General features: G+C 40.9%; 1 protein-coding gene across 4 annotated transcripts in view; it reads left to right on the plus strand.

Annotated features, from left to right (window-relative positions):
- The first annotated feature begins 278 nt into the window (after positions 1–278).
- ADD3 (adducin 3) overlaps positions 279–24,949 on the plus strand; it is a 100,002-nt gene continuing 75,331 nt past the window's right edge. For 3 of the 4 annotated variants that reach the window (XM_027885736.1, XM_027885731.1, XM_027885737.1), the window contains exon 1: positions 279–351. The gene's annotated coding sequence lies outside the window, so the exon portion shown is untranslated. The remainder of the gene's footprint in view (positions 352–24,949) is intronic. The other variant, XM_027885734.1, reaches the window with a different exon arrangement.

The following is a 24,949-nucleotide window of genomic DNA, read 5'->3' on the forward strand; positions in this document are numbered from 1 at the left end:
GCAGGTACCGCCGAGGCGCGGGGCGTGGGACAACAATGGAGGGCAGGCGGGGCGGAGGACACTGGCGGCGCCGCCGTCCCTCGGCCAAGTTGGAAGCCGGGGGAGGGCGAGGGGAGGGCGGCAGCTCTTCCAACTCGGCCGAGGGGCGGCTGGAGAAGGGCGGCGGGCGCGTCCCCGCCGGCTGCCAGATAGTGATCCGCGGCGGGCGGGCGGGCGCGGGGGGAGGAGCCCAGGTGTCCCTTCCTGCCACATAGTGCGCCGCCCCTTTCCCCGCCCGCTCCCGCGGTGGTGCTGGCGCTCCCGCCGCCGGCGCGGGGATGGACTGCAGCACAAAGGCGCGGGCCCGCTGAGGTACCGCTCCCGCGGGGCGCGGGCGGGAGGGCGAGCGGGGGGAACCTCCTTTGCCGCCGAGCGCGGGGCCGTGGCCGCCCCGCAGCCACGGCCGGGGAAGGGGAAGGGGAAGGGGGGCGGCGGCGGCGGCCGGAGGCCCCGAGCGCTCCCCGCGGTCCCGCGGCCGCCCCGGGGCTGCGGGGGGAGCGCGGGGCCGCGGCGGGCGGCGGGATGGGGCGGCGGGGCGGGAGCGCGGCGGCCGCGGGGCGCGGGGGAGACTCGCCCGCGGGGGCTACGCCAGCGCTCCGGCCCGGGGAGATGCTGCAGCGCTGCCGCTCTGCCTCGGCGCTGGGCTGGGCAGGAGGACGGGGCTTTGAATAATGCGCCTCTGCTCCGAAACTCCGCTAATCAAATAAAAACCTGGCGAGCGGTTGCTGTAACTACGCACTGCCCTCGCTCCGCCGCAAGGCTCCGGGCTCCCGTATGCGTCTCGGGAAACTTCTTAAAATTCATGTTATTTGGGCTTTTTGCGCGTTTCGCCGCGCGCGGCTCCACCTTTGCTGTGGGTCGCGGTGCGGAGAGCCCGGGAATGCGCTTTCCCGGTGCAGGCACACGCATTCCGGTCACGGCAGCGCGGACCCACCGGCGTGACCAGCATCAGCCCCGCGGCGCTCGCTGCCGTGGGCTCGCCGTGGCCACACGCCCCCCTGTTCTGCTCGCAGTTTGGAATTATTGCCTCTCTGTGTTTGTATTAGCGAGGAGGAAATTCAGGATTGCTGCCTTGAACTTTAGGCTCCAGAAATGATGATTTACTATGGGCCTGTTGGGAGTTTGTTCCGCGGTTTTTAGTCAGTTTTCATCTCTCATTATAAAGCTTATTTAGGAATTCAGAGAGGAGTTATCCGTCAGCGTTCACCGCAGACTTCAGGATAGGCAGGGTCTGCATGGCCAAATGATGTGATTTTAGCAGGGGAGCCTTGGACTGGCTCTGTAGGGAGAGTAGAATATACCTCAAAAGCAATAAGCTTGTCATGTAGCTGGGTTGTCTCTGTTTCTGTTTTCTCAGCATCGTTAAGTTACAGGCAGGTTGAGCCTGAATCTGCTGGTTTTCATTCACAGGTTCTGGACTCATGTCTGGAGGGTAGTGATATGATACGAAGCAAAAGAAAAATCTGTAGGCTTGTGCCTCATCTGCATGATGCCACTATGTGGAGGAGTTGAGTTTTAAAACAAATAGATAAAATCAATGGCAATGAATATCTGGGCAAAAAATAGTTGGCCAAGGGTTATAAAAGCATGAATGTATGGAATTGCTGAATTGTGTGGGAGAAGTTGCTGTTTAAATGAGCTTTGGTTTCGGAGGAATGAAGCCTGATAAATGTGACTTCAGCTTTTGAAAGAACACTTTGGTGTGCCTGGGGCAGCTTCAGGCTGTCTCACCTGCCTTCTGGTCCAGTTGCTGGTGACTGGAATAAAGTGCAGGTGTGGCAGATGTATGTCTGTGTGTGATCTGCTGGGAAGGGATGGTGATGGCTTTGAGGGGAGCAGTGCAAGACGGGGCAGTTCTCCACCTGCCTTCTTTGACAGCAGATCTGCTGTGAAAGCCTCCCTTTTGCCTCCCTGCCAGGGTTTGCCTTCTATCAGGGAGTTCTCAGGACTGCACAGGCAGCCACTGAAGTGGCCTTGCTGGATGGAAACTGTGTATGAACAGATTGTACAAACCTCCTTGGTGGCATCCCGTACTTACAGGGAAAGAAAGTGTCAACTCTGGGAACAGCGTGAGCTCTTTGGCCATTATCGGACAAGCTCCTCAATGCTACTTTGAGTAACCAGTGCATGTGTTTCTCAGTGAAACAAAATGATAATTGTGTGATTAATGGAATGGTTTTAACCTTAGGTGCTGTCACGTTAACACTTTTAGTGATACATTATTTTTCAGAAGACGTTATTTGAGCTTAATTTTCTCTGGGAGAACCTGAAGCCCTAAGCAGGAACGGGTGGGCTGTTTAGAGGTTGAGCGTTTAATAACAGAGGTTAGTGCACGATGATGATGATGATGATTAAGCATGTCCTTAATTCCTGACCAATAGATGGAGTGCTGCTATGCTTTAGGATATCTGGGGATTTAATGGTCTCTTGGTTAAATCAGTCATTATCCTTGAGTCTTGCCTGAGGATTGAGGCAGCTGACATTTTTATTCAAGGAAATGGTGATTTTTTAGGGTGTTGCAGTCAGGCTGTCTGACACCATGATCATCTAACCTAAAGAGGAGGTCCGGGTGGTGCCTCTCATGCCAGAGGCTTTGCACTGTTTGTGGAGTGGTTGGACTGGAGCGATGTGGGTGAATGGGGCTGTCTTACCGTGACGGTCAGCTAGAGGTACTGCAGCTCTTCTGGCAACCCTTTACTGGTAATGAAATGAGCGTGGGCTGTTCGACAGGGCTGGCTGAGCTGAGCCAGACTCGGTGTAACTGTGCTGGAACAGTCCCTGTTGCATGTGATGTTAGAGGTGACATTGCACGCGGGGCCGCCTGCTTTTGTTCAGCTCCACTTGTTACGGGCCAAATGACTTGGCATAAGACTCTATTTTTATGAGAAAATTGTGAGAAATAAACGTGTAAGAGATGAAAAATGAAAACTATTTTAAGACAGGCCAACCTTAGTTTGTTTCCTTTTGTAAGGGGAATGTTTTACAGATCAAAAACTTAAATAAAAGAAGGCAAAAGGCTACAAGATTTTCCCTTGTTAAAATCATTGTTGCGAGTTACAACTGCAGCAAATGTCCTTGCCTTGCTGTGGATGGTGTTGGAATGATAATGCTTTTAAAAGACCAATTTAATTTAGGAGAATAACTTTTATGACTTTGAGATGGTGCATAAAATTGCCTTTGCTAGCTTTTTTTAAACTCGATTCAAATTTTGGTTTCTTTAAAAAATGTCCTGTAGCTTTAGCAGCCATAGTAACCTCTGGCTATGATTTTCCTTGTAAATCAATTCTGCATTTTCATAGTGCTGCTGTTTCAAAAACTGAGTCGGTCATTGTTTTGGTATTGACTTAAAATAATGCAATCTATATTTTTTTTATAGCATTGCTTCCCATTACATCACAGACTTTTCTTCAAGCTATGTTTTGAAATGCCTGTTGCTGGTTTTCATTCACCATGAGAGATGGTGGTAGATGGTGGTGTGGCTTCTGGCAGGATTCTTGAGACGTAGTTGTCTTTTCGTGTAGCATTTTTTGGCAGATGAGGATGAATAAAACTACTTGAACCTTAAGGAGCAACTTACTATTGTAAGTTAGCTCTGTTTGCCCACAGAGTCTACTCGGCTTCTATATTAACTTTTAGTCAATTGGCATATGGGGAAACACTGTCGTTTCTTTCTGTATTCAAGATAACACACGTCATTGTACATCATCACAAATGAGATTTTGAGGGATTTCTTTTAAAGATATCCTAGCAAGTACATGGCTGTTTTGTGGATAATTTGCGGTCCAGACTATTAGGACAAACAAATATTAATTGGTTAGGTAAGAAAGTATCTTTAGTTATGGCATGCTCTTAATCTGGGCTGGGGGAAGGGGCAGGCTTCACTTCAAAATTTTAGAGTAAATTGAAAAATGTTGATTGCTAAAAGATTGAGATTTTCTGCAGATTGACTGAACATTTGGATAATGAAAAGAGGCTTGAGAGGTTCAGAACTCAGTGTGAGGGTGACAGCTTCTGGTTGCTTTATTCTCCACTGGATCATTATAGTTTGGTGAATGTAATGTAGGTATCTGGTCATTTACGACTGTGGAAGCACACTAAATTTAGTTTGTGTCTTATGACAATAACGTCAATTCTGCTTGACAAGGATGCAATCAGCTGTTAAAGTGCTAATTAGGGAAATATTATAATAGCCTCATTCATTGTCCCAGTCTCTTACAGTGTTCTGGTCTTGGCTAGAAATAAACTAAGCTTGCCTTGTATTGTTTAATGTGTTAAAATCCAAATGACATCAAAGCAGGAGGCAGTTTTCACGTGAGTCAGCAGGTTGAGGTGAAGATCAGTAAATCACAGGCTGGTGTGAGAGCTCCAGCTTGCTTTGTAGCATTTCACATTGTGTTCTCTTCACCCACAGCAGCTAACAGCTGGAAAATCCCTTTTCCTTTGTGCAGTAGCAACCTAACTGAAGTTATTTCTCCAGCTGAAGGACGTGGCAGTTCTGAATAGAGTTGACAGCAGTTTGCTGCTGTTGCTGTTGTTGCTGCGCTGCCCTGAACGAGCACCTCGCACAGTGCTGGTGTTACTGGCAGCTGGCACTTCAGCCAAGAGCTGAACTGTCTGCTGTGTTGGCCAAACTAAGAGGATTCTTGGAATTGCTTTGAAAATCTCTGCTTGTTGTCTTCATCTATACCTGTAATAACTGGTCTCAAGCTTTTTTATTGACGCGTATATGATACTTTTTTTTTCTTGTAGAAAACAAGCATTTCTCTGCATATCATCTACAGTTATTACACTAAATACAACATAGTTTGGAGGCCTTGTGGATCTGCATCTTTTGTTTACAGATGTACAGTAAATGCCAGTCCTGGGAGCAGGATGGTTTACCACCCAAACTGTGCATGTCCTGGTGGTAAATAGAGTGCAAAATAGAAAAGCTTACTTGATGGATAAAGCTTGCTTAATTGTTGCAATACAGTCAAAACAAGGAAAGAAAAATATAATTTGAAATATGTATTATTCCCCCCTCCTAGTGTAGACTGGCTTTTTTTTGACAGCTCTAGAAGTCTTCACAGAATGTTGTGGGAGCAATTTGGTGCTGAAGTTGTCTGTGTGATTCAAATACATAATTTCTAGAGCAGTGTAGGTTATAAATTGGCTCGGTTCAGAGAGATTGCTGATATTAGTGTAAGTCATTTCATAAAAATCAGTACCCCAGCACTTCCTCAGCAACCCCTACGACATTTTAGTCTTTATGGATGGATATACAAAAACCCTTGATATTTATAAAGAGCATCAGTAAGGCCACAAAGTCAAGTGTTTGAAAGCTGGGTAGTGCTTTCCAAAGAAAATATCCTTAGTTTAAAAATGAAAATTAAACTATAGCATTGGAAAGTACACTTAGGAGCCCTGATGTCAGGAAGAGTAGAAGTGTTTTGGCTCAGATGCTTCAGATCTAGCAGACACTTAGCAAAGGCAACCTTCAACCTAACAGATGAAAAATTAGGTGAAATTGAAAATAGGATTTTGGGACGGAAACAGCAGACAATGCTAGGCAGTGCATCCAGCTCTGTCTAGAACCGAATACAATGACTCGAAAGTACTGACCTCACAAGTACCTTTGTGTTTTCCTGATTCAGAAACACTGCTGTTTTTAGGAGAGCTCATGAATTGTATAACAATTTCTCCAGTCTCCTGGTCAGTGCTAAAACAAGAGTAAAACACAATTTAAGCCAGCTGTCTTTTAATATACCAATTATTGCTATACACCAGACAGTGCATCATGTTTCCTGTGTACACTAAACCACCAAAAGCAAACCTAACAACTTCATTCTTGGAACATACAAACTGTATTTGGAGATTGCATGATATAAGTAGCCCATGGAGGGTCAGATCAAATATTCTGTTATGAATGTTTTCAGCTGTATTATCTTCAGTGTCTGTGGAGGTGCTGAGATTTAAGGTGCAGGACGCATTCCTGTGTTAACTGAATACAACATTAGCTCTTCTGATGTAGCATTACTGCCATAATAAATGAATAACTAGTTTAATAGATATTTCTGTTGTCATGGTTAAAGTGTGATAGTGCCCACAACAAGCTCATCATCCTGTTTCAGATTTTGGTCATGTATGAAGCATTATATTGAGTACCCAGTTAAGGGGTAATTGTAGAGTTCAAAGTAATCTTATGATTTTTGGCTTTCAATTGCAGCTGTCTTTAAATGCCTAAATATGTCTAAAAATATATGCAAGGGCTCTTCTGGTACTCAAATTTTTTTTGACCAAGCGGTCAGAGCAGAAAGCAAAGATGTTCATACTCTTTAATTCACTTCTACTTATCTACTGTTCCCCCTTAGGGCAAACTATTTTCAGGCAAAGGCTTTGTAAACTTGTCATTCCTAAAGTTATTGAGGTTGTAAAAGAGTTTGTGGGCATGTGTCAGTTTTTTGGTTTTTTGTTTGTTTGGGGTTTTTTGTTTGTTTGTTTTGGTTTTGTTTGGGGTTTGTTTTGGGGTTTTTTGTTTGGTTTTTTTTGTTTCCTCCCAATTCCCATCGATGGATATAATATTGAATACAAGATATGCTGACTATTATGGGTTGGCTGTGCAGAGCTGTTCGTCTTTTACACGTAACTGACTTGGCATTCGAAGGACATGTGCATGTTCGGTGTTAAATGGCTTATGGACTGGAGTGACACAGTTGGGGAGCTTGGCAGATACCTCTGCGAGTGCATGAGTTGGAACAAAAAACTCCATCTTCTGAGACAAAGTGTCCAAAGTAGATCTCTCAGTCAAATTTTCATAAATATTTTTATTGCAGAGATTTAATCCCGAGCAGCTGAAGAAGAAGAAAGAACTTGTGATACATGGTTTAATGATGGCTTCTACCATGCTTTGCAAAGCCAAGTATGTCTGTAACCAGCAAAGCCCTCTTTAGATGTTTGTCCTGTTCCTTATCAACCTGATCAAAATCATGGGGTTGGTATTGAGCAGAAAAGAAAAGAGAAATGTGCTGAAGAACTTGCACATCCTTTGAAATGCGAGGTGTTTTGAAATAAGTAAAAAAAAAACCAAACCCAAAAGCAGAAACCAAACCCAGTGATCTGGCAGTCAGGGTCCCTCCCCTCCTTTTTTTAATCTGTTTCAAACTTGTTTTAAATACTTTTGCAGCATGCAAAGAGATTGAATACATCTGTGTAGTGCTAGCATGAGTGAGTCTGTGCTCAAAAACAGGTTAGTTCAAAAAAAAAAAAAAAGAAAAAGAAAATCTTGAAATGAATCCAGGTAGCTTCCTAGTTAAAACATATCAAATTACATAAAGCACATTAACTCAAGACAACTCAGTTTAACTATATAAAACATTTAAGCTGTAAAACATTGGGAGGTGTTTCTTTTGGTTGTTTGGGGTTTTTAGGTTGGTTGGTTGGTTTTGGGTTTTTTTTATAGATGTCTGGATAATTTGCCCTTAGGTGGCAGAGGGGCAGAGTGGGGTGGTTCCCTCTTTGCATCAGATGTTTTCCTGTGGGCCAAGCACTTGGGGAAAAACTGAAATACTGCTTCCTCTTTAAATGGTTTTTGTGTGTGCATTATGCTCTTTGTGTTTGTTTGCTTAAACTTAGATGTTTTTAAAGAGCAGGACCCCTAATTTTACAAGCCCTAAGACAGCTCCTGGTTAAGGGCTAGGTTCAGAGACTGCTTAGTTCTTCTCAAGCACCATGCCTTATGAAATGGAAATTTTTGCTCTCTGGTCAGCAGAAAATGTTCTTGTTTTCTTGTCATTCCTGATGTTTTATTGTGTGTCAGTGTTTGTAATCAAATCAAGTGATAATGTATTGCCAGGTGGGATCTTGTGTCCTTCAAGTTATCTTAAATATGAAAATCTCCAGTCACCTGGATGAAAACACCTCTTTCTAACGATGGACCCAAGGTGGCCTGTGGAGATTGTGAAGCATAGTGGGATTTCTTCTGTAGAAGAGAAGTGTAGTCCAGCAAGGGTGATCAGTATTTCATTCCTGTGCTTTGGGAAGTCTTTGCGTAGATGTGAAGATTGCCGTATCCATCCTCAGTTGGCAAGGCAAGCAGGAGCCCAGATTCACCCAGACGTTCCAATGCCAGCAGCTTTGTCTGCCTGGTCTCTTCCTGTAGCTGGAAGAATAGACTGCCTAGCCCATATGTATCAGCTGAGTGGTGTGTGTATGGGCAACCCTTCTCAAGAACCTTGAGTGCTGTATGGCACTTGTCTCTAAATTTGGGTCTGTGAAGTGTTTCACAGGAGCCCATGAGACAGAACAAAGTTACTGTCCCAATACCTGTGCTGGAGGTTCTGTCTCTCTACTGGAAAAATTATCAGTTTCTTTTTTGAAAAGGGTTGAAAAGGGTTGAAAAGGGAAAAGCAGTACAAAATTAAAAAAAAAAAAAATCCCCTATTGTATTACTTCCTTTCCTATTACCATTGGCTAGTATGTTGCATAAGACTAATGTATGTGCAATGTTGACTAAAAAGCATTGGCTAATGGTGAGAGTAAGAATAACAATGTCATATTTATGGCCTTTAACAAGGAAAAAATAGCTTGAGGTATACCATGTAACACTAGTGTCTGGCTACTATCAAACATGCTGCAAATATATAGTAACAGGTATTGTGTGCAGTAAATTTATCTTTGTAGTAGAAACCTGATGTTGTTGCTATTCCCAGGGGCTAAGTTGAATTACATTATTGCTGAGGCTGAGCTAACAGAGCTTTGCTTATAGTACACATACAGACAAGGCGGTTCTTCACAGAGAGGTGACCTCTGCTGTGTTTTGGTTTCAGATTTCACAGGGACCTATTTCAAAGTTTTTAGCTTCAGTCCACACCCTGCTGGTAGTTAGCTACAAAGCTCTCTTTGAAGTAAAAAAAAAAAAAAAAAAAAAAAAAAAAAAAAAAAAAAAAAAAAAAGGAAAGAAAAACTGTCCTTTATTACTTTATTACCTTAATAAAGTTAGATAAAGGTCATTTGTTTACCCCTTTTGTGTTATACAGTGCTGCCACTGTTGCTTGTCAATATAAGTGTAGTTTGAGGATGAAACTAAAGCTACAGAATTACTGGTTGCAATGTGCAAATACATGGTGTAAGTAATTATTTTTTATAGCTCTTCTGTTTATTAGTTAACTTGAAGAATGTGTACTAGCATATATTTGTGCTGGGGAAGCTATTATAGTTGACATGGAATAATGTAGTGTACTTTTGCCAAGGTTATTCCACCCTCTCTCTGAACTTTTTCTGTGTTTCTCTCTCTCTCTCCAAAACCAATTTAAAGAACCAAATTAAAGCCCTGTAATCCTATTTAAGAACCCTGTCAAATAAGAAGTCTGCATGTCACCGTTCCAATAAATATAATCGCCTCTTTAATACAGTCACTCCTCTCTAGGACTCTGATTTCCATTCAATTTAAATATTTGGGCTGTACATTACAACCGAGTTAGAGGGGATATCCTGCTCTTCCCTCCTGGGTCATGTGGTCCTGCCCCATCCTCTCTTGTGTAAGCCCTGCTGCTTGCTGGACTTGTGCAATTCACTGTGAATTGCAGCAGAAAAGCTCTCCCCCCCAGCTCGACTGAATTAACTCTCTTTAATAAGTTGAATTAAAACAAGAGAGGGTTGAGTGAGCACTAGGGTGGGTATGAGGTGTCAAAGGCAGGGGTGAGAATCTGGGGGGAAAGGGGGGAACAGGGAGATGGGGCACTGACAGTGCTGGGCTTTAGGTTGGCTCCAGCCCCTTAATCCTTCAGTGGTGACTGCTCTGCAGGCTGGGCACTGCCTGCAGTACTGGGAGGCAACACAAAAATGTATATGCAAGGTGTTAGTAAGCTGAGCCTTCTGCAGGGGGACTCTGGTAGGAAAATAGGAATGAAAAAGCCACTTCTCTAGGCTTTGAGACACAATGTGACAGCCCCTAGGTTAGGAGGCTCCCCCTTACCCTTCCAGAGCTGTCAAAATCTGAAAGGGAACAGTCGTGTTTAAAAGGAGATTCTGGGATAAATGCCACGTTTGGGAGAAACTTCACAGACTTCGAAATTATTTTAATGAAAATAATCTCAACATGCTCGGCTGAGCGGCTTTTTGACTCCCATGCCACATACCCATATCCCAGCTCCCATACTGCAGCTCTGTGAGGCTGCCAGTGCGTGACAGTCCTGTGGAGTGTGATGGTGCTGGGGGTTGCTTTCTGTGTCTGCCTTCCCTTGCCTTCAGAGCCTGCAGCAAACACGCACAGCACAAGATGCACATCTGCATTTTCTATTGTAAAATTACGTGGTTATCACTGTTGAGCAGTGTGTACCATTGCTGCTCTTACTCTTTTGGTTCTGTTTCACAGTTATATGTCAGAAATGGAGCCTAAATACTGACATAGAGAACTTAATTACTTACTTAATTGGGTAGATCACAGTGTCTGTGTGTATAGAAGAGGGGAAGATGGGATTGTGCTTGGTTCTAGCAATGAACTTGTGTGTTCACAAGACAACTTCATATATTTATTATATATGTTTAAATATTTATTATATATACTTATGTTCACAAGAAAACTTTATATATAAAGATTAAGAATTACACTGAGGAAAACGTATACAAGTAAGTTGCTTAGTGTAATTCAGGTTAAATGATGTGTAAGAAAACCTAGTGTTACGAGCAACAAATTTGGCAGAAGAATTGCTTTAGAAGTGTAATGCTGAGTTTCTAACAGCAAAAAGCTGTTTGCTGTTTAAGTTGACTGAAATCGTTCCAGTGAGTCTCTGTGCAGGTGGTGCATGATACAAGTTCACAGTGTGAATAGCTGTCCTGCAGATAGCACTTCTTGGTCTTCAGTGCTGGGTCCTCCTAGGTTTTTCCTGGACCTCTCTTTCTCCTCTTTTCTCTTTTCCTAGCTGCAATGAAGGATCGTTTTCAAAAGTTTGTATTTTGCATGTGTGATATGATATGCAGGCTTCAGTGTAAATACTTAAGGAGTCTTATCAAAATAATACTGGCTCAGTCAGAGTAAAGATGCTTTAGTTAAATAGACTGTGGCTGTGTTTAAAAATAACAGCTCTGGCTGTGTCAGCGTGTTGGACGACCTGATATTGACTGCAGCAGAAAGAGCTTCTGAAAATCACGTACCGCCCCCAGTGTGAACTTGATTTCTGTTAGTAGCAGTTCAGTGTAAAATGAGCCAAAACAGAGCCCTGAGTTTTAAATGTGAGTAGCCAAATGGCTTCAGAGAGAGCTTGTTACAGTGGGCATCTTTTAAATGCACAAACAGGAGTAGCAGCATTTTTGGTCTTGTTCACATTGTCGAAACAGTGGTGTCTGGGTTTGGGTGCAAACACTGCCCTCGTCTAAGCTCAGTGGTTTTGGGTTCTCAGCTGTTTGATGTCTGTAGGAAAAAGGTGGTGTGTGTTCCTTCCAGCCCAAGGTCTGTCAGCCTGTGACTGCTGTGCTTGCACATGTGTAGGCTGTTTTTTCTTGTAATAGTAAAGCATGAGGAGGAGCTTGTTATTAGTTCCCATGTAATTGTCTCATCTCACCCCAGCCCTGGTTTGCCTCTGACTTCTGTTGCCTTTCTGAAGACTTATTTAAAGCACTGACATTCTTAAAAAGTCTGGTTAATGAAATATAGGCCATACTCAAAAGAAAGGTACAATTTTTTGAAAATACTTTGTGTATCTGATGTTTATTCCGTTTTTTATGGATCTTGTTCTGTGTGGGTTTTCTGTCCTTTTTTTGCTTCTTGGGAAGGAAGACAGTATTACATTCTTGTATCAAGAGGAAGAGTATTAGGCCTACTCATAAAAAGAAGATTTATTATCCAATGTAGTTTTTCATTTTGTCCATTGGAAATTAATTTTTTTTCCTAAACTCTAACCATACCCAGATTACTGGCTTTATTCATACAGTTGTATCAAGTTTGGATGCTGTCTTTGTTGAATTACGGCTCCTGAGGGTTTTCTGTTACAGAGGTTTCTTCAGTCAGGGGAAATGAGGGTATAATAAAGAAGATCCGAGGACCGGACACAGTGATTCTATATAACTGAAACAAACAATCCCGGATTTGGCCGATGTTGTATTTTCCATCAAACTTTTTTATTGGCATTAATTCGTTTTACTTTAAGCAGAGTTTAAAACTGAGGCAGTTTGAGTGCCTGAAGGAACTGAACGACCAATAGCAGACAATTTGGGCAGTACTTTTAATCGCTGTATCCTATCCTCATTCATTTATTCTGAATTCTGGCTTACTCAGGAAGTTGCCTTGATTCAAATGCCATTAGAGCAGTAAATTCAAGAGGAGGCATCCAGATTCATCAAAAGGACTGTCACTAAAGCCAGTGTAACAGACCTGGCTGTGCCTGGGGTTTCTGAAACATTGATTCCAAGCACTGAGCTCGTGCTTAGTGAGAAGCAGTGCTGTTTTCTGGCAGAGTGAGTACCTGACCTTCGTTTCTGTTGCATGTGACTTACTGCAACTCTCTTAATGTTAATGGTATATTTTGCCTTTTACTACAGTTATAAAATATTATTAATTGTAATATGCTAACATAGGGATAGAATAATCAAAATGCACCTCAGTATGCAAGCAAATTTGGTTGAGAGATTCTATAAATAAATGACTGTGCCTCTCAGCCAGAAATACAGTGTGAAGCAAGAACGCAGGGTATGCCAGCAGCTTTCTCTCTCTCTCATGTTGAGTGCCAGAAGGGGAATGATGCTGAATCTGTGTTTCACTGCCTCTGCTATGCCAGAGCACTGGTCTTTCAGGGTAGAGAGTGTGCAGTACTGCAGTTTTCTGCAGGTACTTCTAAAGGAGAGAGGAGGAAAACGCATAATATTAGTTTTGACATTTACAGACTAATAGATACCACAGTAAAGCTGCTGAAGTCAAAACTGTAGATATTGTTTTTAATGGCTTTTAATTATTTAAAAGCCTTTATATATTCTATATATTTATATATTATATAAAAACCTTTTAATTATTTTTTAATGTTTTGAAGTATTCCTCTCCCCTCTTATTCCCAATAACTTCTCTGCCTTTGCACATCGGTGAAATTGGGTGTAATGGTTGAGTCATACCCAGTACACAAAACTGTTTCCTCTCCCCATCTATTTCTGCATGTGCTTTTCAATATAGCTTGTCCATTTCTTTCTTCATAGAAATCTAGGAGAAGCTTTCCTAATGCTCTTTCTCTTATTGAGAGAAATGGCATAACTTTGCCTTCTGTTCTTACATCTTTCCTATCCTTAGAAGGCTTAGAAGGCACTCCCTGGTAAAAATGAAAGTCCTTACAGTGCTAATCATGCAGCACTTTGGAAGATGAAAACTGGATTCCTCATGGAGCAAAAAGCTATATGTGATTTGAGGTGAACATTTGCAGTGCATCAGCACTGTGCATTATGGTCAAATTTAATGGACACAACATTTTTAGTCTTTTTTCTTTTAATACCATAATATGCCTGTCATACAGCAGGATTCTGCTTGATGAAAAAAAAGGAAAGAAGACAGAAGGGGTAAAACTACATATTGCCGCAAGGATAAAGTTTTGGAAATATTTGTGTGAATTACAGCAATGGGTATTACATAAGAAAGAAAAAAAGTTTGCCCTGAAGTGCCTAAGTTATTAAAGCATTTGTAAAAGCAGGATTTGTCTGTCCTGAAATTTATTGCAATGTCAACTTTTGACCAGAGGCAAGATGAGTATGGGTGCTTTGTAAAATCCTAGTCATCTACAGGAGCCTGCAGATTTTGAGGGTTACAAGGTTGTGTAACTTGGTGTGAAAAACATAAAAGGTTGCAGCTGATATCTTCAAATTATTTATTTACCTTGCAGTTTTATGAAATTATGTTTCCTGAGAGTTGTGAATATTTAGTGTAAGAGGATCTGATCTTCTAGTTGTTTGTGACAGCCTGAACTAGCACAAATAAGAAAAAGTGAGCAATTGTGCAGCTTTCTAATCAGCATACTCTCTTTAGTGTACTTGATAGATCAGTGTTGAGGGGTAGTGGTTATAAAGGCAGCAAATAGAACTGTCTTGGTAAGGAGATGCAGTGATTTCCTTGTAGCATCTTATGGGGAGGAGTTTGCACGGGTCTCGGATCCGCAGCTACTGAGACTTTCTCTTGAACCACATGGCCTCTTTCTTTGGCTCAGCCCATAAGGGAGCAGAAAGGCTGGAGGTATTCACACCACTCAGCACAGCCGGCTGAGGCTTTCCCCTTAATCACATTCCTGCTTTGAATTGCTTTTTGGAGAACTCTCTAAGGATACCGGAAGCCTTAAAACAAGGCAAACCCAACTCGGGCTTGGCTGGCTAATTAAGGTGCCCCAGCAGTGTAGTGAATAGCACACTTAGGTTATTATGCCTGCATACAAATTCTTTGTACAGTGGGGCCTGGATCCGTGGGTTCTCTCAGCTCTGTGCAGATAACACCCAGATAATGATTCTCTGCTTAGTTCTCAGCTCATTATTCAGATCACTATTATATTCAGGTATTTTTGTCTACATATTGGCTTAATTTCTGAAAGGACTTGGACTGTGAGGGTTTTTCTGTTTGTTTGTTTTTACTTTTAAACATAAGCTGTGTAAATGCTGCAGTATGTTATCTTTCTCCTTTTATCCTGTAGGATGCAATAGATACTGTTGTTCATCCCTTTTTTGGGGCAGTGAAACCCTTCCTGTGAAATAGTTGGCAACTTCTAAACGAATGGAAGCTTTGCCATTGATTTATTAATGTGTCCAGAAACCACCTGTATGTTTTGCCTTCTCAATTTATTTGTCTTCCTTCTTAAGAAAAATAAACAAGTGCACATATCCTCATAGGCAGGCTTCTCAAATTGGGGCTTCTTTTATGTTTAAGGAAAACGCTTTGCTAGCAAGGCTTCTGTTATAAATAGTAGGTGAGTGCACCTACACAGCAGGGCTCTTCTCTTTTAAGTGAGACTGTAGCAGTTGAAGTTTGGAAGTAATTTTTAGGTACCACATAGATAGATGGCACATGGGCAGAGCTGCTCACCCGCATCACCCCCACAAACCAAAGTAGCTGGAAACACTTGGGTGAGAACACAGCTCAGCCTCAGAGCTCAGACACTTCAGCAGCCCCTCTCACCGAAATAACGTTTTCCTTGTGGAGAAGAAACAAGTGCTTTGCTCACCTCTGGGCTCAGAGTGCTTGTTTATCCATCCTTGCCAAAGTTTCCTCTCTGAACAAGCCGTAAGGTCTAACCGTGCTTTAAATCAATCTGATTCCTCCACTAGAGATTGCGTTTGTACAACCATATATATATATATTTTTAATCCTGTTGGAAATGATGTTCAAAACAGATGTTTAAAGCTCTTGTTAAAGGTTGCTTGGGACACTTTAAATAGTTGTGTAAAATTCGAGTTGTCTCATCTTCCTGCCTCCAGAAGCAAGTAGTTATGTACCTGTTGATTAGAAATTGGCTGGTTGTGAGAGGACTTTAAAATTGCAGCTGCATTCACGTCATCTGACACAGAATTTCTTAGGTGAAAGTAGGACTTTTCCCTGCTTTGATTTTTATTCTCTGACTTTTTCATCATTTCATGTGTCCTTTATAATACCTTGCTTGGAAAAGATAATCTAGATTAATCAAATATCTGAGCTTTACCAGTAAATGTAGGACCTCATAAGTGGCAGTGTCCTCTGAAAGAGTTACTTGTCTTTGTTTTCTAAAGGTCAAGTTGAAAGATAATTTGGGAAAAAGGGTTGTTTTCTTTTCAACTGTTGATTTTAAGTGATGTTCCTGGTAGTTAGCTAACCTAGCTTGAAGTGCTTTAATTCCTTCAATAAATACATTGCCAAGACAATAGTCTCAGTAACCGTTGAATATTTGGGGGTTCACTAGTTTAATTCTACGTGAGCATGAATGTGGAGTGAGAATAATGATTATATATATTGAGAATTTTTCTTAAGCATTGGATTCTCTGTTCATATGAAGATGAACTTGTCTTATCTAGTTCAGGAGAGTGATTGTTAAGAGGACTGTTTTTAAATACTTCAATACCTGGATATCAAATATGGTGAAAATCTTTTGGGTTTAGATGTGGAGTGATGCAGTCAGTCTCTTTGGGCTGTTTCTATCCTATTTTGAAATGGGTTTAATTCCAGTTGTCTTGAGGTAAGTTGATAGGATTTTATAAATCAGCCAGCATGAAAGAACCAAGTTCTCATTCAGACTTTATTGATTTTGAGTATGAAACTTATGTGTTATTTCCGTTCTTTGTGTTGATTGCTCATGATTATATCAAAATTCAACTACCTTTTATCCTAAGCAGTCCTAGACTGTACCAATTAAATCTTGATCATATGTTTGAATTATTTACTGAGACTTCTATGAATTTGGTCAGAAATTTTAAGGATGTTATTAGTGATCAAAAACTTTGGTATGTATCAGTTGTTGATTTTTTGTTTGTGGGTTTTTGTTTGTATGTTTTGTGGGTTTTTTGGTGGTTTTTTTTTTTTTTTTCCTTAAAACACTGAAAATAATTGCTTAAAGCATCTGAAGTTTCCCCAGTCCTGCAAGCAGAATTATAGTAACTGGTTTTGTACTTTGAAAGTCAAATTATAAGTCAGGTGCAGACATAGCTAAGTATTTTTTGCTGTGAAGAAGCTCAGTCTAGACTTAGTTCTGACCTGCATCGTTGCCTTCTCATAGCTGCAATAGCAATAATCTGCTGCAAAGCAGGGTTTCCTCAGTAACATGCTGAGCTTTCCTTTGGTAAGAATGTACTTGAATTATTTTTTGTGGTGGATGTGTGAAAGGGGAGGGTGTGTGTGAAAGGGGAGGGTGTGTAACTTTTTTAGTTCTTGGAAACGTTTTTTTGGTGAGTTAAGAGACTTAGAGAAAACGTAGAAAATTAGTGAAATTCTTATACATAGAGAGAATTTTCCCCAAAACATTGGGTTCAGGATATAGGCCACATCTGTAATCATGTTTTTAGAAATGAGTCCATATTAAATCGATTCTCTGCCAACAACATCTGGTTGCACTTTATGTACATGTTTTCTTTCACAGAGAAAGCAAACCATATGACATAAGCCCAGTCAGATAAAGTGATTGTTTATAATACTTTGTTTATTTATATAGCACCACAGTGAAATATGTCGTCATCTGAAAGACCTTACAGCAGATTACAAAGGTGAGCAGATGACATCTGCATTTCCAGATGGCTTCTCAGGGGCACTGTGTTGTGTGGTTTATAAGCCCTGCTTAAGGGGATATAAAATTAGTAGCTGAATTTGCTAATTGAATGGGAGCTAATAATTCTAGGTGCCTAGAATAGTGTCCCACATCCTGTAGAGGCCCTGTGGTGCTGGTAGCGCTTCTGAAGCTTTGCATGGGGTCAGAAAGAGGAATACTGTGCAGTGACAAACCTTCACAGACACAGTGCCTTTTAGGACTGGTAGTAACCCCCTGGTACTGCTCACTACTATGAGTAGAATTTGGGAGCAGTGATTTACTTTTGAAAAACAGACAGTGTAGCAGTTGCTCACATAAATTGTTCAGACTGATTTCAGCTAATTGATTTTAACTGTGCTCTTGAAAGTGGCTCCTTTCCTTACAAAACAAGCTGTCTGTGGGGCTTGTGAAGTGGCCCAGCCTGGATTCACCTTTTGAATTGGCCTTGGGAATGAGCCAAAAGAGAAGAATTGGAAATACCTTGCAAATAGCAGAGATGTAACATCCTGTAATAAAGAGTATTGAGCTGTGATGCCCTCAGAGCAGGGGGAGATAAGCAGTGGGCTTTTGGCTGCTGTGATCCTGAACAACGGATCTGTTTAGCACATGCCTACCGAGGTGTTAAAGCGTGTCAGCCGTGTCTTTACTGCGTGAAAGTTGAGCCACTTGGAGCTGTAGAAACAGCAGTAGGTGGAGCTGTGTTTAACCCAGCTTATACAGTACTGCACTCCTGATTTGAAGTATTTGGAAGGAGCGATTTCCTTGTAGGCCAGCAGTTATCTCAGAAAGAGCTTCATGTATCAAAAACTTGCTTGAACACTTTTATGCCCTGCCAGACCTTGTGTGCCAGGGAGGGGAGTACTGGGGAGGGAGGCAAGTGTCATCCATCTGCTGAAGGGTTTATTTCTTCTGTGAACAGGCTCTGATCAAACCTGAACGAGGAAAAGTCATTTTGACGATTTGTACCCAGATGAAGTATCCTTAGGTGGTTGATGATCTCAGCTGAGATCCAGGTTGTCTTTAATTTTGGATTTTTTAATTGATTATTTGTACTTTAAAGTTGCTTAGAATACACCGTATTCAGCAAGTAGTAATTTATTTAATTTCTTTCCATTTCAACTGATTAGCTTATCTGTTCACAGCATAACTTCTTTTTTTGAGTCAGTCAAAAAAAAAAAATGCAGGGGTTTAGAACAGACTTCTGCTGTGTTCCCAGAACAAACCAGAAATTTAAATATTGTGGCTATTAGACCTTTTAAAATTAGGCATCTTAATTAACAGAGCTAAACATGACTTAATTACTTAATGTAATTAACAGAATATCTATTACCTTTTTAGTTGCTAGGCTAAAGGGTTTTTACTCAAGTACAAGCTTTTGCTGTGCATGATGACCCTTTAAAGGCTTTTGGGACTCCATCCAGCTGGCAGCTTGGCATTGCTGAGCAGATGTGCCTGGTCTCTGGAGAGCTGATCTGTACTGCTTAGCTTTATTAATTCCTGACATTCAGATTGATCTCTGGGTCCAAACAGAAGTAAAGAGCCTCAGGTGGAAGTGGTATAGTGTGTAAGTTCCTGTTGGTCTTTTCCTGCTCTGTTCAGGATATAGTTTGGTATTTTTAGTCTTAGCAGCTCTTATTTGTTGTTTGTACATGTGCATTTGCATGTTTTACTGTTCCTTGGCTTCATATTCTGTTCTTGGTGATTCATAGAGCATCAAAATGCTCAGAAATCGTGTTCTCAGCACTTTGGAAGACCTCTCCAGATAATTCTGAACACTGTTCACAGGAAGCAAGTGGGTGTGCTGCAGGAGCATTTGAGTTTCCCGAAAGTGCTCATGATTACTGAGGAACTGCTTTGCAGCTCTCTTCTGAGAAGCGTTTTTCATTTCTTCCAAATATCAGTTAATAATTAAAATATTGATGTTGGGAGGAAGTACATTTTCCTGTAATAAGGACAGGTAGTGTTGAAAAAGCAAGTGAAAAAATTGTGCTGATGGACTGAAGTTTGATTTTTCCTGGGGTGTAATTTACGTCCACAAAAGGCAAACCATAGGATATTGGGCTTAGTTTGGCAATAAACTCAAATCACAAGTGACAAATTTTTCTTGGTGTAGAGAGAGTTACAGTCAGATGTTCTGTGTATGGGGAGTCTTTGTGGGCCACCTATTAATGTATTATTATCAAAGTACTAAACCAAAGTTAGTTTTTTTAAATTTTTCAAGTTTAAGAGGAAACACGAGTTTATGAATAATAACAGTATGACCAGAGGTTGGCATGTTGGAGACACTGATCACAGGCAGTTGCAGATAGTGTTTTGAAGGTTACCAGTTGATCGTGCCAGTGGGCTGTGGATTTCCCCCTTCAACCACAAGCTGTCACAAATAAACATGGTAATTACTGCAACAAAGGCACTGCACTAGTGCACATTGCTGACCTCATCCCAAGAAACACACAGCACTAGCCAATTCCTGATACAGTTTGGGGAAAACATTATTTAAATACTTACTGGAAACAGATGTTTGGGAGTTCTCTTTGGATATATTAAAGTCTTCTAAAAAAAAAAATCCTGAAGTGTAATTGTAATAGCTGATTGTTTATACCTTTACAATCCTTGGTGTCTGAGGCTGTGCTTTGATAATTTCTCCAAGGGAAGCACTTGCTGGTGAGAAAGTGGAGACAGATTGAGACCACCCAATAGTCACTGAATAGAAGTCATGGCAATATGTGTGTTTTCATTTAGTATAAACATTTTTGACTTAATGACTTCCTGTTTCTAAGGATGAGAATAAGCTTGCTTAAAAGAAGAGGAGGGGGAATATTAAAACAGGAAACTTGCATGATGGCACTTTACTAGTAAACCTATAGGCTCATGCAAACTTAGGAGAAGGCTCATAAGGTGTTACGATATTGCAACTTGCAATTCCTATGGCGTTTGTCAAGCAGTTATGGTTGTTTTCATAGAAATATACAAACTTACGCGTTTTGCTGAACAGAAATGGAACAAGTAACAAGAGGTGGTGAAGGGAACACCAAATGAGGAGTGAGCTGATGGCCAGGAAGACAGTGAGGGGAGAATACAGATGGTGTCTTAAGTAGTGTCTTGACTTAATAAAATGTTAAACCGGGTAGTATTTCTATTTAACTAGGTAACAAGTCTCTGGTTACATTTCCAAACTTCATCCGAATGGGCAAATATTACTAACAAAGAGTAAAAAGAAAAGGTTAGCTAAAACCTCAAGATGAGACTTGAATCATTCCACAAATTCAAGTTGAAGATGTCTATCCTAGTTTTGTTCCCTTTCCTAGCGAGGTTTGATGTACAAATTCTCAATGTGACAGTATTGTAGAAGCAGACATGAAAATGGCTATTTTTTTTTTTCTTGAGTTTAGCAGTTTTAGCAGTGGAAGCAAGTTGCAGAGATGGGTAGGGGCTTGTGTAAATTGAGTGAGGTGCATGCTCTCAGGTAATCTTACACTTCTGTAGTTCTGTTTCATTTTAGACCTGGACTTGGATTAATTTTGCTGGCCTTCCAATGTATATCTCATGCAGTCTTTATGTAGCATTCTGTTTGATCAGCATATGTTCTCTTCCCTTCTATTAAATAAATTTTGTTGAAGGGATCAAGGTGTGTACAATAAATACCTTTAACCTAAGCTGAGGACCTTATTAGAAATATGGCTACTGAGAGGTGAGGAAGGGGATGGCATGGTTTGATTGAAACCAAATGAGTTCTCATCCCAAATGAGTTTTCATCCTTCCTTTCTTGAGGGAGGAATGTATAAAAATGCTTAGCATCCTTTTTACATAGCAGTAATTTATATTTGTACTCTTTTTAACTATACACTTGAGTATCGTTTCAACTTAAGGTTGTGAAGGAGGAAAATCTATTCCCTCCCAAAAGGGCTTTGCTAGAAGTGTGTTGGAGGAGCTTGTGGAAGTGAGTCACTTTGACTAAGTTGCAAATAATGTTTTGTCTCAACTGAGGGGAAAAAAAGAAAAAAATCCCCTTGATTTTTGAAGGGGAAAGAAAGGTTAACTGGTCCTGTTCTTATATCCTGGTAGCTTCTATTTTTGAGAAAGCTTGAACTGTGTATTGTGGAATGAAGTCTCTTTCAGAGTAAAGACATGAAAATTTCCTATTGCTTGTGGTGGCAAAACAAGTTAGACTAATTGAGGAATCCTCTGAAGCATTGCACAGTCCAGGTATTCTCAAAGGGGAGATTTTTTTTCTGAATTTAGGTAAGTTTGGGTATTGTTCTTGTCTACATCTTTAGTCAACTGACTGTAACAGTTATGCATAGTTTTAATGGTCTTGGGTTTTTTTCTTTTCTCCTTTGGAAAACTGGAATCCGTGTGGCGAATGACAAGCAAGGATTGCATCAGGAAACTTTGTTACAGTATCTACTGCAGCAGTATCTGACAGGATCTGTCTTTTGTCTCTGTGAGGTGGTCCAACCAGGCACAACTGTGCAGCAATAGTGTTTTCATTGGACTGACCCCTAAATCTGTTCCAGTTGTCTGTCACTTAAGAACTTGTACATTTATTTTCCTGCATTGTTGTTTTCATAGAATTTCTTCATACCTTAAGACTAGTGTAATCTCAATATGAAATTTAGTATCTTGTGTTTTACCTGTAAGTGGAAAAACGTGTTGGGAAGCAAAGCCTGTTTCACCATACAGCAGATAGACATTCTTGTTGCACTTAAACCTGAAATAGCCACTGTCGTCATGTCGCCACTGAAATTTTGTACTTGTTCTTTTCCAACTGATAGCCTAAATTTCTTGAGTTGTGGAACTGTCTCCTTAAGAGCCTACTCTCCCCTTAATAATGTTGTCTTGAAATCATTTTCAATACGTGCTGAATTTGTCGTATAGTGGTATAAGGAATTTCCCTAGTACCAGGCATGAAGAGGACACCAGTGGTTCCTGCTGCCTCCCTGGCATGTGTAACCTGGACATTCTCATCTATTCAGTTGTAGCCCTTCCTTTCATATGACTCTTGATTTCTGCTTGGTTTTCTTGCTGTCTAAGAAAGACATAGACTGAAATGAAGAAAATCCTACCTGCTAAACATGCCTGGAGTGCATGTTAGGACTCATTTCCACAACAGGTGTAAGGAGCTTAGTTGCTTGCTGTGGCTGTGTCTTGCTTCCTCTCTCTGAAGTGGTAAGTGCCCCTCAGCACAGGAACTTTTGAGTACACTCTTACTTTATGGGCGTTTTGGATACAGAAACAATCACACTTTACTTGAACAAAGGTAATTCAGTAAACAAAGTATTGTTGCTTCTAGTGTTGCTAGCAGGGCAGTGAGCGGCAGCATCCTTCTCTTTGGGGAAATATGATTATCCATCTCTATTGGAATATCTCATGAGGTATATTTTGTAAGGAAAGGCTTTGAGACTGAACAGGAAAAAATTATATATATATATATATAAATCCCATTGAATACAGAATGGCATCTTAAAGAAGCACGTTCTTATCAGACACAAGATCAAAGTTATTTGACATTTCCATGCTGTGTTTACAGCTAAAAGCATTGTTCTGATTTTCATTCAGAATGAGGCATGTGACAGACCATTATCTGGATTATTCAACGTGTATAATAAAAGAAATTGCTTTCTTTTCCTTTCAGATTGTCTGTGCAGGGTTTTAAAATTTTGAAGTAAAAATGATCTGTTTACTTTCATGCAGCATTTGCGTAATTAATTTGAGAGGTTGGTCAGAAGGATTTATTTTGAAGCTTTTGTGCCTAAAATAGGTTCCACTGATTTATAGATAGAGATGAGTATTGATGTGCATTCTGCAGTGGGATAGCACAGTGGAATTAATATCTCCTAGCCTGTGGTGATGTATTTGGGATTTCAGGCCTGGGCTGTCACCTCTGGGCTGCTGGCCTTCATACAGACACTTTTTGCAGTAGACTCTTAACACTGGTATTTCCAGTTGCATGAATGTTTTGCTATTGCAAAGTAGATAACTGTGCAAAAAGAATTGTCACTGCCCAAAACAACACAGCACGTAGGCAAACCAAGGAGAGTTCCCTCTGGAGTTGAAATGAGCCTCACTCAAACACATGTATTGGAACTGCTTTAGAAAGATTTTATTTGCAATTCACCATCTAGTTTTTATTGAACATAAAGGGGATATGGATTTATTTTGAAATGTGAATTTAAGATTTTTTAATTTATTTTTTAGAACCCTGTGTATACCCAGAGAGAAATTGTCTTGCTGTGTCGTGAGATGATGGATTACAGAACTTGTTTTGCTTCTTGTAGACACATACACGTGTGCAACCTCTGTTGCTAAGCAGTGGGTTATGTGGCTGGTTGGTAGAAGGAATGTTTCATTTCAAAGTTTAGGAAGTGCACTATGTACCTCCAAAGTTTTAAATTCTCCAAAGAATTCTGATTATTTTGTCCTGGAGGATCTCATCATGTGGAATCCCTTGGTGTAGCTGCCCTTTGGGTCTGTCTGCATCCTAAGTGCAATCCCTGCATGCCAGGCACACCACCAGCTGGGGAGAGCATCTGAAACAGCCCCATGCCATCAGGCTTGGAGGGATGCTTGTACTCACGGCAGCAGGAAAACCTGCTTGGCATTCATGGTGTGGAAACTCCTCTTAAAAATCCCCACCTTTCACTTGACCCCTTTTGAGTTCCTGTACAGAAAAGTTTGCTGCCTCACTAGTTATAAATTTGTTTTTTCTCTGAAAGAGGAACCACGAGATGTGGGCAGTCAGATTTTTTAGAAGTCACAGAGGAGCCTCTGCACGCATGAACGAGCAGACTATATTAAGTGCCAGCTGTATTATTTTTAGTGTCTCTTCCTGCACTGCAGTCGAGAGGAGTAGGCTGGTACTGGCAGTGAGCTGGTGTTCATCCTGCTTACACCCTATGCTCTCCCTCCTCAAATAGATGCATGTGCCTCACCAGTGAGGCTGCCAGTTAAATTGCTAGTTTGGGATGCTCAAGGTTCCTTAATTGGTTTGGAGGAATTTTGCTTCTTGTGCTTTCTGCAGCCGATTGATTCTGTGTTTGCTGCAGAAGCAGCACAAATACAGAAATTTTGTTCCCTCAGATTCTGCTCCGTTTCCTTAGAAACTAATTTCATAACATGTCTGTGGACTGAGCATCAAGTCACTTCACATTCTCTATGTTAGAAACAAATAAAATCAAATTGATGCAGACTAAGTGCAGATATATTAGTCCTCACTTCTTTGCAGTTTCTTCTCTTCTCTGCAGTGAATCTTCTCTTACTGATAACTTTCCAACTCAGATGCTCTAGAAAATAAAGCCCATTAGGCTATGTTTGCTATTCCTTTGATTAAGCTGCAAGGAGTTGTCATTGCTGGAAGTAAAACTTATTTTTAGTAGCTTGCATGAAATGTTCAGCTTGTGTCTCAAGACGAGGGAGTTCAGTTGCCTGATTGATTATTGTCCATGTCTTCACTCCACAAAGTATTACAAAGTATGGGCAAATTTTGAACAGCTAGAAATCTTCTTAGAGATATTGCTCAGCTGATAACAGATCTCCTGCTGAGTTTTTTTTCCTGGTAAGTAATTTGACAGTGCTTCCCTAAAGCAGAAATAATGTTGCATCTTCACTACACTTCAGCTGCTTTTAATGACAAACTGTGTTTATTCATACTGATGGTCAGACCTTTTTTAGATTTTGGAGATGAGGAGAAAAAAACTGGGAAGGGACAATGT

The sequence above is a fragment of the Empidonax traillii genome, unplaced genomic scaffold (genome assembly GCF_003031625.1).
Source record: "Empidonax traillii isolate 1590-97213 ecotype Southwest subspecies unplaced genomic scaffold, ASM303162v1 scaffold171:size1303362, whole genome shotgun sequence".
Classification (NCBI taxonomy): Eukaryota; Metazoa; Chordata; class Aves; order Passeriformes; family Tyrannidae; genus Empidonax; species Empidonax traillii.